This window comes from Pelmatolapia mariae, linkage group LG3_W (assembly GCF_036321145.2).
Source record: "Pelmatolapia mariae isolate MD_Pm_ZW linkage group LG3_W, Pm_UMD_F_2, whole genome shotgun sequence".
Classification (NCBI taxonomy): Eukaryota; Metazoa; Chordata; class Actinopteri; order Cichliformes; family Cichlidae; genus Pelmatolapia; species Pelmatolapia mariae.
The window spans coordinates 5,229,681-5,241,441 of NC_086229.1; the positions used below are offsets into that span (position 1 = coordinate 5,229,681).

The 11,761-nt window shown below is 39.3% G+C and overlaps 1 long non-coding RNA gene across 1 annotated transcript; it reads left to right on the forward strand.

Annotated features, from left to right (window-relative positions):
• Nucleotides 1–232: 232 nt before the first annotated feature.
• LOC134620171 (uncharacterized) lies at nt 233–2,901 on the forward strand. Its single transcript, XR_010092085.1, has 3 exons — nt 233–283; nt 2,709–2,753; nt 2,837–2,901. It is a non-coding gene; the product is annotated as an uncharacterized LOC134620171 (long non-coding RNA).
• Nucleotides 2,902–11,761: the final 8,860 nt, after the last annotated feature.

The window sequence follows — 11,761 nt, forward strand, 5'->3', positions numbered from 1 at the left end:
ATATCTGTTGTGTAAAAGATATAATTTGCTTTGGCAGTTGAAACTACAACCGCTGGACCTCAGTGTGAACACCAAGGATGACCCTGATCGGGACATACAATTTTTATCACCTGACAATAACACAATAACATTATTATTATTATCTTTAGCTGAGTCAGTGTTTCTGGATGACCTTGTTTCTCTGTTCAGTAAATCATCATCTCTCTCTCATTCACAGGCCCTTCTGAGGTCACTTATGGCCAAGTTCAAATCAGATCTCAGAGACCTGCGGGCAGAAATACTGGTAACCTCTGCAACATCCACTCATACTTAGACCATGGGATGAAATCATTGGTGATTTTGGCTCCTTTGAATCAGTTTTTGGAGTGTTTTTCACAAAGGAGCAAATTGTTTCACTGTAAACATGGTTAAAGAAGATCCATGATGGACGATTACAGCCTCAACAAACCATTTGTTTTGCTTTATATTTAGAGGAATGGGCTTTGATTGTAGATTGATAATAAGAATATCATTTTACAGAGGTGCTGCTTTAGTAAGGAGGAAGTCTTTAGCAAAATTTATTAACACCAGAGTTACACTGTCTGCCGACAGTTGACCAGGGCACATACACCTACCATTAGGTACACACTGAATGCTTCCTGACTACACTGCATTTGTACGGGAGAAATTTAGGAGAGGACTCCATGACAACACCACATTAGTAACAATTTGGGATTTCCTGTTACTGATATCAGTGAGACACATTTTGCTTTCCAGGTTGCAGGGTATCTTCTTTAAGGTGCACGTTCGTGTTAATGTTTGTATTCAAGAGTCGAGTACTCCTGAATAGAGGCTTTTGTTTTGTGAGGAGCTACAGTATCCTTGGTGATGTGCAGCTTGTATGGCCTCCATGTGCTTGTATGCATGCCTGACAGCATCATAGACATGTACCTCCTTGGTTTTAACTGAGCTCGGGGGCCAGTAACAAGTAACAATTCTGGCATCCTTTCATTCTTTCACTCAATAACTAATAGCAGTCAGGCTGCTGTTGCCTAGCCTGTAGAGTTCTGCGTGACCCACAGATCTTTACAGGTCTGACGGACTGCTGGATCAGTCAGTTAGTACAGGAAACCTGGACGGGCCATTCATTTAAAGGGTTCAAGTTTCTGACTCCAAGGAGTGTTCCCCAACAGATAATGAAGGAACCGGACTGAACCAGTGAGGAGACTCACCCAGCTTTAACTGCCTATCTCCAGTTATGAACCTGTTTCCTCTGACAATGACTGCCTGATGTCTGTGAAGGTTCTCAATGACTGCCTGATGTCTGTGAAGGTTCTCAGTGTGAAGGTTCTCAATGACTGCCTGAGTAACCTTGCAGGTCAAGAGCAATCTAGCATGGGCAATGCAAATGCTTTAGCACATGGTAAGAATCACTTAATTAAATCACCAGAATTTTATCCTAATCTAATAAATGCACTCTATACTGATGCTGATCTTTTATTGGTCTCGAGATGAATTAGAGAGGAGGGGAAGACGTACATTATGGTGACAAACTCCTTTCCATCCTGTGCGCAGTAACATCCATGGGTATTATTGAGTACAAAGCCCTCAAATCTCTTTTGAGACAACAATTCAACAAAAGTTATAGTTATAGCTCCAATTTTTATGTTCACAGTGGTTGGACAATGATTTGTCACATGTCACTAAAATCTCCAAAGTCCTTTCTTCTGATGTTGCTCTCCAGTCCTCATGCCCAGGAAGCTAGAGGAAGATCTTCAACTCATCTTAAGAGCACTCGTTTATACTTATTTGGCCTCTCTTGGTTTCTCTTTTTGAAACAATTACAAATCTTGGTCCTTATGATTACTTCTCTCTTACCTCACCCTGGAATCCTTCACTGCTATTGGTCAGGGTTCCTGGGTGGTTCACCTGGTGTTTTCAGTTCATGTTCAGTCTATGTGGAACATAGACTACAACTACTATAAATGCTGTACAGCAGTCTCTGTCCCCAAATATTTTTGGACTTATCTGTTATTTAGGTCGAGTTCTACTACTCTACCAGTCGTGAAAGATGGCCGACCTTGCCTGAGCCTGGTTCTGTTGGAGGTTTCTTCCTGTTAAACAGGAGTTTTTATATTTAACTCTCACGCATAGCCCAAGATGGATGCCTCAGGGGGTATATGAGGTTCATACTTTGCCCAAGGGCATTTCAATATCTAGAGGCAGGAGTTGGTGATTGTACCACCAACTTCCTGATAAGTTCACAATCCTCTCTATATCATGAGCAACAATATATCTGCGACTAGAGGTGGTAACTGGGTACCTAGTGAGGAGTGTAAGGACTCCGTCCAGGAGGTAACTGTGTTAGCTCTGATACAACACCACACCTTATTAGCTAATTACTGAAGAAGAAAAAATATGATTTCACATTTCTCTAATGTAAATTTTTAGATGGTTGAACAAAGGTAAAGACCATTTTACAATGGCTAGATGACTAAATTTGCCTTGTTTCCAAAGGACTAATGGACTTTATTATGACCCAGTCAAAAGAGTCTGAGTACTTTTACCCACGAGTAAATGATTTTACTGTAATATTAATTAATCTGCAGCAATAATACTTTTAGATGTCGGAGCCCACTAAGGCCACTCTCAATCTCTTGTTATGAATTGACTCTATAAATAAAATTCAAGTGAATGAACCTGTTGCACTACTCTATGTTGTGTTACAGAGTACCCAGCTGATCCAGATGTTGTGTACTCATCAGTGAGAGCAGGTACCTCAGCAGATCCAAATACAAATATGTTAATGCATTTGTATAACGACACACAACTGATCCAGTGTGTTTCATCCAAACAGGAACATGAAGATAAACAGCTGGAGGAGCTTCACGTCTTTCCAACCTGAATCTTTTATTTTGAGTGTAACTCTGCTAGATATGCTGTTTGCTCTGCTTTGTTTTACCACCTTGCTCGTCTCCTTTATAGTGTAACTTCTTCCTTTAGGCACAAGTTTACATCCATGAGTACTTGAACAGTGAGCCACAGAGCATTTTAAAGAGTGCATATCTTGAAAATCCACTTCTAATTTGTTATAAGATTTTTATAAACTCTGAGGTGTAAAATTTTAAAATCTGAAGCTCTCCTGGCAACTGGACCGTCTCCAGCTTTTAAACCACTGAGAGCATCCTGGCTTTAAGAAAACAGATAACCAATAGGACTTGAGCTAAATATTCAAGTCACAACCCTTTGCTGATCATCTCTTTGACTGTCAGCACAGTGTATAGCAGTATTCAAAATGTTTTCTCTCAGTGTAACTGCAGGGCCGTGAGCTGCTGTTATACATCTGTCTGTAAAGAGGAATTGATGCAGCTGTCTTAATCATAGCCATCAAACAGACAACCTGCTGCTACCTCAATTAATGAATGAATTCAGTATCAGAGTGATGTGTTAAGCAGGTTTTATATGTTCCACATCCATGTTTCTTCTTCTCTGTGACGTAAATCTAATCCTTGTAAAGACATCTGCACACCTGTCTGGTTTCTGTGTTTGTTCACAGTCATGCTTAGAGAATTTAGATTGCAATGCACCAACAACACCAGCAGTGTTGTTAATATGATGATTTAGTTATCTCTTCCTTTGTCAGAATACATAAACTATAAAATACTTACTTTTTTGTCTATGTTGTTATTGAACAATAGAAATAAAACAAGAAAGTCGGGAAAAAGAGCAAAGAAAGACCTACTGTAAAAATGTGGCCTTCATTATCCCTGAATTTAGACACATCCTATATATACTCACACAGAGGGTAATAAGGAAATGGCAAACGGGAGGGGAACACAGCTGTGACTAATCACAGAAAACAGAAAACGTTGGCTGTGTCCAAATTCAGGGAAAGGACGCCTCAGTTGCCGTATTTCCGGGCAATGACGTCACAGCGATGCGACTAAGGTTGTCCCAAATCGAAGAGTCCACCAAATGTGGCGACAAATGCGTCTTTGTTTTCCTCGAATTTGAAGGATGGGTTGGGTGTATCCTTCTTGTCCTACCATATCCCAGGATTCATTGCTGGCGGTAAAGGAGGTTTTTTTTCAGACAACGATGGCAGTTGAAGCATGAGAGGAAAACACATTCAAATTTAACCATATGAAAATCTGTTGATAGTGTGACATAAAGCAGTTTCCCCCCGGTTCTTTTTTATTCCTCAGGCCTCCAGAGACTACACCATCATTTCAGAAAACTTTTATTCATCTTCTGTTACGCATGGACCTTCCAGAAGGGGAGATGTACAAGGCATGTGTCCCTCTGCAGCTCTCAACCTCTTTGTTTGTTACAACCAGTTTTATAGAAGCGTCCCCATCGTAAAACCCACTCAGTGTGTCGTAAACTCAAAACAGTGTGTTTGTGTATGTATGTTCTAGCATGTGAGTGCCTGCGTGTGCACGTACTTTTAGACTTAGAGCTTTTATTGTCATTGTGCAGTTTGTCGCACAGTGAAATTGGGTAGCTGGACCACAAAGGTGCAAAAACAATAATAAGAGAAGCCTATATACAACAGAGGGGGAGGGGGGATAAATAAATAGATAAATAAAATAACATAAAAAGCAATGTATATGTATACATATATGTGAGTGAAACTATATACATGGTGTATGTGTAGGAAACATTGAAAGAGAAACATTGTGGGTCTGTATAAAAGGGCAGTGATAAAATATAATAAACTATACTTGTAACTGTGCGTGTGCACGAGAGTGTGTGTGCACGTGCCAGTCAAAGAGGGCCATTTCCACTCACACAAGCAACACCAAATTCTTCTCTTTCCTATCTCTGCCACACAGTCCTAGCATCACCCAACTGTAGCGTTAGCCTCTGACCACCACCAGTAGGCAACGGGTGAAGTGTCTTGCCCAAGGACACAACGACTGAGACTGTCCGAGCCAGGGCTCGAACCGGTAACCTTCCGATTACAAGGCGAACTCCCAACTCTTGAGCCACGATCGCCCCAAATATATACATATATATATCTATATATGTATATATATAGATATATATCACATATGCAGGGCACCGTTAACTAGTTTTTAATGAAGCAGCAAGGCAGAACAAGGTCGGGGCTGTATCAAGACACGGGACTAAACCCCAATTCAACCAGACCCAGAACTGATCTGGTGTCCCACGAAGTCTATATATATATATATATATATATATATATATATATATATATATATATATATATATATATATATATATACACATATATATATATACATATATATATATATATATATATATACATATATATATATATACATATATATACATATATATATATATATAGTGACTGGCTCCAGCAGATCCCGGTAAAAACAGCGGAGATCTCTGTCCAGAAGAGCGCAGTCCTGGGAACAGCTAAGATACTGCGCAGGACCCTCAAGCTCAAGCGTGAAGGATAAACCAGGAATGATTTTTTTTTTATATACGTTGCAGATGGTGAAGGCGCTGCACCATTACCATTTTTTTTTTTTTGCATGCAGCGCAGTGGGCCGAAGTGAAGACGGCACTGACGTTTTGCCTTTTTTTTATATAGTGTCTTGCCTATTTGGGGTTCTGTGTGAGTTGCCGCCCCTTTTTAACGTGTGTGATATGTTGATTATTTCTTAACCGGTTCCCCGCAGCGCTTATCCTGTCTCATGGGCAATCATATAATTTTATTGGTTATATCGTGCTTAACAAAGTAAAGTTTTAATTGTTTTTAGGTGTCGCTGTTACACGTTTACTTTTATTTTTGTATTAAAATTGAACATTTTTTTAACTGACTGTGCACCTACGGCTCTGTCCTATTTTAAATAGGTACGTACCACGGGTCACAAACGAGCCTCTAAGTTTACACAGCGATTAGTCAGTTGGTTTGTGTAAAATTATTTTTTCTATTTTTATGTGTGTGTGTATAAAAAACTTTTTACATTTGTTTTTATTTATTTTTAGGCAAAGCAGCAGCTGGTAATTCCTGGTGGTAACAAAGTGTAATCTGTAATTTAATTTACTGGCGACGGTTTGGAGTCCCAATCAGGCATTTCTAGCACCCGTAGACCTCATGACTCTACTCCTATGGAGGACTGTCTTCAGGAGAGGTTGGTTTATATCCCTAGAGAGGTCTTGCCCCCTGATTAGTGGAACTGGGGAAATTAGTGTTGTGAGATTATTATACCTTATATATCTTATACCACGTTATACCCCTAATTAAAGATTGTGAAATCACTATGTAATTTTAGGTTGCATTTAACTCTTGACTTAGAAGAAGGTGATAGTGTAACCCAGTGTTAATTTGCTTATCTGAGATTGTGTGATATTCAGTATATATGTATATATCTGTATTGGGTGTTCAGTTCTAAAATGTTCTTCAATGATTTTGAGTTTTTCTATTGCTATTGGTTTGCGGCTGCTTTATGACAGTCGACTGTCCTTTAAAGTGCTGGACACTGATGGTAAATTGCCATCAGACCCTAAATAAATTCTCCTCTGCTGTTATCTATATTGCTTCACTCATTCTTTAGTGAGCAGACGTATTGGTTACAATAGCAGCAGCTGGTAATTGCTGCTTGATTAGACTGATTTTTATTACATTAGACTGCTGATTTATTGTGAATGAATTATACTGCTGATTCATAAGAAATACTGTTTTCAGAAAATCATGGCCTTATTTGTCTGATTGGGAAGAACAGAACATACTGCACAGGAAGCCAAGGTCAAAATTCAGGCTCACTGAGAGAGAGAAAGATTGTGGATGTTTAGGTTTTATGACTGTGGAAGGGGGGGCAAAGCTATACGAATGTGAGAAAGACATTTTGAGATCTGGTGGACACCCTCCTGTCCACATCTCCAGTCTAGAGATTTTTTATTGCTCAAAGTGTTGTATGTAATATGGAATAAAGAGATTATTTATACACCGAGTGTTGTTATTCCTTCAGCTGAAAGATCAAAGAATTGGGATATTTAACAGTGTCCAGAGTTGGGTGGAGAAAATAAAATCTGTGACCCGCAATTGTAGACTTGTCCCTATTGATAGATCATCACGTTTACTTTTATTTTTGTATTAAAATTAAACCGTTTTTAACTGACTGTGTGCTAGGGGTGGGTTTTTATAATCGATTTATCGATTAAAATCGATTCTGGCTTGGATAACCTAAAATCGATTCATTAAAATCCTGAATCGATTTTTTAATATAAATTTATTTTGCCCGAAAAGCCAGAATGTCAGGTGAAACTCACAAAATTTCAACAACCACCAAACAGCTAAGACAGGTACACGGATTCTGCACAAAGACGTAAACACACAGCGCGGATCAGAATCAGTGAGATGTCGCCTTTCTCACCTGACGGCACGGACACGGTCGGGGCTGAAAGCCGACAGCTCGCTGATTCTGATCTGTCGATGGGTCCTCGCTTTGTGTTCACGCCCTGTTTGCGCTGATTCTGAAGCTGTTAGTTTGATCTTTCTCCAAACAATATTGACTGAACCAGCAGCAAAAGAAGATCCAAACTACGCTTCACATAAACATCGTCATGAAATCACTCTGACTTTTACTGTTTAAATCACCTTCATGTTTTTCTGTGTTTTATCTTCAGCTACTTTGACACAAAGGCATCTGCTGTGATGCTCACACCTTTGATAAGGTCTTGCGTGTGTCAGCTTCCTTTTTATAGATACAAAAATATGTAAATGTACTGATCTGACTTATAATATTTCTGACTGTCAAAATTTCTCAGATTCAAATCGAATTAAATCGAATCGGAATTGAATCGATTCTAGAAATCAGTGACGATACCCAGCTTAATTATTGTCTTTAGCCCACATAATTACACACTTTAGTTACATAAAACATGCGAGTTTTGATCTTATGTACTGTATAGCCTATATAATAAATAAATATGTAGCCCAATAAACTCCAGAAAGCTACACAACAGGGCGGTTCATTTACAAACACAAGTCTGACTTAAGTTAAGTTTTTGTTAGAAAACAATCACATTGTTACAGCTTAAATTAGTCAGAAATCTGCACTGTCATAAACAAAAATTTGAACCTAATCTTTTTTTGTTGGCTTAACCCACTGAGGTCTGAAATACAACTGCCCATTTTTGACTCCTTTCGAGTTTACGTTTGTGACAACACCCTCAAATTGTTTCATTTTATTTTTTTCACCTTGCCTTGTTTGGTATCTTTTCAGCTCAACTGAATTTAGTTGTTTTTTTTCACTAACATACTGCATTAGTACTACTATTACTATTAATAGTACTACTACTGATCTGAAATCACACAAAGAACTTAAAATCTTAGCAGTATTTTTTGCTGTAAAAAAACCCCACAGACATGTTGAGTAAATATAAATTGTACATTTTGTAAACATATACAACTATTTGTCTAAAAATGCAGCCAATACACCTGGTGTTTTTTTATTTTGTACAACCATTTAAAAATATTACTAAAACTAAAATGAGAGAACAATCAGGTTTCGCAATAAGATCCCCCACAAATGATATGTGCCAGTAAAAAATAAGATTGTCCACCAAAAGACAGAGGAGAACAGCACAGGGAGAAACCTGCAGGCCTGACAACAGGAGGTGTATCACTCCGCTGGTTTTCTACTTAGTGACAGTGTTTACACTGCAATGTGCCTTTGTGACATTCATTAGTGCCCTCACTGACACACAAAACAAAACGACTACACAACAGAACAACTACACAAGACAACACAACACACTAAGTATTCACTCCACACTAAACGTCACAAATCTCCCACATCTAAAAACTCTCTCTCTCTCTCTCACTCGCTCGCTCACTCCCAAAACTTTTTCCTCTTCCTAAACAACTAAATCCGACATGTTGACATTTTTTTAAAAATGGTCGACTTTCTTTACTGTTTTCGCGCTGTCCTTACAAAACACTTAAAACACACACACACAAAAACGTGACGACAGTTTTTAGAAAAAAGCGTGGCTTATATATATTATCATAACTATGGATTTACTGGCCTGTAATTAAAATTTAAAAACTTTGAAGTCTGAACTTTGAGTGTGGGCTGAAATAGAGACTCAGCGTGGCTGCAGCTTGTTGCTATGTCAGCTTACATCAGTCGTGTGATTTGGAGGTCCAGCGTGTCCGTGGACCAAAGAGGGTTAATAACCAGAGTGTAACATCCAACCACCTGTGTAAAATCCAAAATTCCCATGGTGTTGTTCAAAATGTGCTCTGGCACAATCATAAGCATCGCTTGCTACTGAAAACAAGAAAAAAGCTGGTCCGCGCTATGGGCTGAACCATTTGTTAATGGTGGAGGGGGGGAACACTGTGCAATGTATGCAGTTTTAGCATTTATATTCACTGCTGACTGTAACTACGCTCAAACTGTTAATGCGATTTTATTTTAATAAACAACACTGTCATATACAAGACTGGGGTGGCACTTGGGGTGGCAAGGGATCATTTTAGGGTGGCACTTGCCACCCCATGCCACCCTTCTTGATCTGCCCCTGTACGTACCACGGGTCACAAACTAACGTACTCATCACAACAGACACAGCAGTGTTTTCTCAATGCATTTGATTGCAGAAATGAGTCTAAATGTGCATCACACTGAATTACTGAGCAGCTGAAACAGATGACAGTTTTCACCTTTCATACAAACTAAAGTGATACATATAATATGCAGTGCTATACACACATATTTACATGTTTCTAATAATATTATAATAATATTATAATATTATAACCATTTTAACCTGCATCCTTGTTCACAATGTGCCTGAAAAAGACAAAACTAGTTTAAAATAGTTATTGCAGAAGTTGGTATTTATTATATATCAACAGGCATTATTGTATCTCAATAAAATCTTTTTGTGGTTATATTGGCATTAGCAATATTGAGCCAATATTTCAGCTTATATTGCAAAAACATTTTAAAAAATGAGTGAAGCAATAAGAGCATGTGGAGAGTTTGGAAACATCCCATTAGGAAAGAAAAATCAAACATTCGGATTCATTTTATTGAGCTCAGACTTGTTGAAAATACAGAGGAGCTGGTTGTGATCTGAGCTTCAGAGAAAGACAACATAATCATGTTTATGACAGTCGAGTGTGAAGCTTTGAGTAGAAAACGATAGAAAAACAACATGTGGATCCTGGAAAAATGGGAGCTTCCATCTTTAAAGGACTGAAGAGGAAGAAATTTACAAGGAATCATTTAGAAGAGTTTCAAACATAAACTGATTGAATCCATGAATCTGAAAACGTGTTTGTGAGTGAAAGAGACAGACATGTACAGACTGAACTATCTGTTCAACAGTCAGAGCGTTTCTCTAACAGGAGACACTCTTTACACTCAGCACAGCGACACTGAGGAACCAGAACAGACTCTAAACCCAGGATAAAGAGTTTGAGTGAATGTGGTTTTGAAGGTGTGGAGGTGGATCAGAGAGTCAGAGAAGACTCTGTAAAAGGACAGAGTGCCGGCTGGACAGTCCACATACACTGCTACTCTGTTAGAGACAGAGGAGTAGGAGGAGGAGACACGAGTTAATGTGGTGTTGTGCCTGACATGACGAGGACCATCATCAGAGCAGTACAGACTCCAGGACTGATCATTGTATCCAAACCCACATTCATCATTGTCTCCTTTCCTTCTGATGCTTCTGTAACTCACTGATACATAAACAACTCCTCTCCACTCGACCTCCCAGTAACAGCGACCAGTCAGACCATTTCTACACAGCAGCTGAGGTTCCTCGTCAAATCTGTCTGGATGATCAAGATATGATTGAACCTCCTCCACACGTGTCACCTTCCTGTTGTTGTCAGACAGTTGGAGCTTTGTGTGTACTGTGTTTGTGTCGATTGTGAGTTGACGGGAATCTGATCGAGAGAACAAAAACAATCCAGCTGCAGTTATTGATCCATCATCTGTTCATTGATTGACACTTTGATGATGACTACTGATATCAGAGATCTGAATTTGTGCTGCTTTGTTTTCATGAATCACATTAAAAATACACTTACACTTCCTCAGACCTGGTCTTAACCATCCAGCAGGCTCCACCCTGAAAAGAAGAGGGGGGGGGGGGGGGGGGGGGTGTCAGACCAACACAGTCTCTTTCAGCATGCACACATTGACATTACATGGCTCTCCTACACATAAACAAATGTATTCCCCAGCTGTTGATTATACCCTGCTCTTTTCCAGGAAAATAATTCACAATTCCTTTCCATCTCTTACAGGGTCACCTACAGCTCAAAGACATGGTTGACAAAAGGCTTCATCACCTGTGGAACCCTCCCCAACACTGTGCCTGCAATAAAGTTGACGCTGAATGACCGCCACTTCCTGTGATACAATCACCAGTTCTCACCATCTGTTTAACTGTGTGTAGTAAAGTATGTGAAAGTCTGGTGATGTCGGCGATGATGTGGTGCGGTCAGGCAGGGGAGGAGCAGAAAAGATGTATCACCTCAACCTCCTTAAAGCGTGGAGAGAGCCTGATAAATTGGGCAGTCTGCACAGCAGTGGAAGGATATCTCATGTTTTCAAAGAACAGAGTATTAAATTCAGTTCTTTTGAATTCTTTTGGCGGAAGAGAAAGACTGGACTCATAGTGGTCAAAACTCAAAAAAGATCAATGATCAAAAAGGGAACAAGTATAGAGAAAAACAAAGAGGATCAAGGATTGAGCCCTGCGGAATCCCACATGAAAGGGCGGGTGAGGTGGACAAAGTATTTTTCAGTATTAACAGCAA